The sequence below is a fragment of the Mus pahari genome, chromosome 3, assembly GCF_900095145.1.
Source record: "Mus pahari chromosome 3, PAHARI_EIJ_v1.1, whole genome shotgun sequence".
Taxonomy (NCBI): Eukaryota; Metazoa; Chordata; class Mammalia; order Rodentia; family Muridae; genus Mus; species Mus pahari.
This window is the reverse complement of record NC_034592.1, coordinates 64,134,746-64,136,326: the sequence shown is the minus strand read 5'-3', so window position 1 is coordinate 64,136,326 and position 1,581 is coordinate 64,134,746.

Below are 1,581 nucleotides of genomic sequence, written 5' to 3'. Positions count from 1 at the left end.
TTACACAGTGAATCAGCCCATGAAAGGAATCCAACATAGGAACTCAAATAGGGTAGGAACTTGGAGACCAGAGCTGATGCAGAGGCCATAGAGGAATGCTACTTACTGGCTGTTATCAACATTCTTATATCCCAAGCTCCTATAGAACACCACTAAACTCTCAACACTAAATGGCTTTTCTATTGAAAATGTACAATTTCCTCCCACAATATTCCCCAAACCACATGGTCAGGTCTGCCACAGCAATACCCTACTGTCCTCGGACTAATTTCTGAAACTACACATGTCTGGATTCTGTAGTCTGCATTGTTCTTGATAGTTATCCCATGGTATTAACATCTTCAGCAGCTGCAACTGGACTGCACTATCACCAAAACCTTCTCCTCAGCTCTCTCCGGGAATTCTATCCCTGCCACACAATGCCAAGCCTCAGCTGCTCCCCATGACCGGTTCATGCCTCCAAAACCAGTAGCACCTCTTACACTACCAAGTTCAGCTGTCAGAACAAGATACAACCTAAGCCATGTCTGGAACACAGCTTTCATTTGCTAACTCTCAGGAAACACTTCCTACAGAACATCAACTCGGTGATGCTGATCTCTTCTTAATCACCTCTAATCTCTCAGCTCTCAATGACTAGCATCAGTTGTCCCAGCAAAGCAAGTGTTTCACTTTAGTGGTTTTGATGTCACCTAATCACACCCAATTTTTCAGCATAAGCTGACCAAAACCACAGATTCTAGTAGTAGTAGTAGTAGTAGTAGTAGTAGTAGTAGTAATAGTAGTAGTAAAAACATTTTAAAATTTAACTGCATTTTGATCATATTCTTTCCCGCCTCCAAGTAGAAATATAGTTTAAAGGACATATCTAGCATGAAGTTCACTCACCAGGGTCCACTGAAGGTTTGGATGACACTGAAGATGGCCAGCTCAGTTTTGAGGGATGTTTATTAAACAAGACACCATTTTCCTCTCTGGTGTTAAAAACAAAATCAAGTAGATGATCCTATATGCTCCTTATGTTGCTTTACCTGTGAACATCTCTACGTGCTTACATGGAGCAATGTTCACTGTGACATTATAACCCAAATAAGCACAAAGGCTGCAAGGTCAAGACTTTTTTTTTTTTTTTCTAGAGAGGCCTTTGGTAAATATCCTCCTCTAAAAGCATGAGCTGTTTTCCTGGCCAAAGGGCATCTTCCATCTTCCATCAACCTCCAAAACAGAACCATCATGTTCAATCAACTGCTTCCCTAGTGTTAAGAAAAGAGAAATTATCCGGTGTCTTTCCCTGCCCGAGGAGGGGTGTTCGCTCAGGAGCAGTCTCCAGGCCTGAACCAGAAGGTGAGCCATCTTTGCTCCAGTGCACTGCCAGGGAGAGTACAGATTGGAGAAGCCTCACAGCTTCTGGGAAGGATCCTGTGTCTGGTTCCGGTCATCCAGTGCCTTTCCCGCCCGAGGAGGGGTGTCTGCCCGGGAGCAGTCTCCGGGCCTTAGCCAGAAGGAGAAACATCTTTACTCCAGTCCACTGCCAGTTAGAGGGCAGCCTGGAGAAGGGACGCAGCTTCTGGGCTCCAGTCT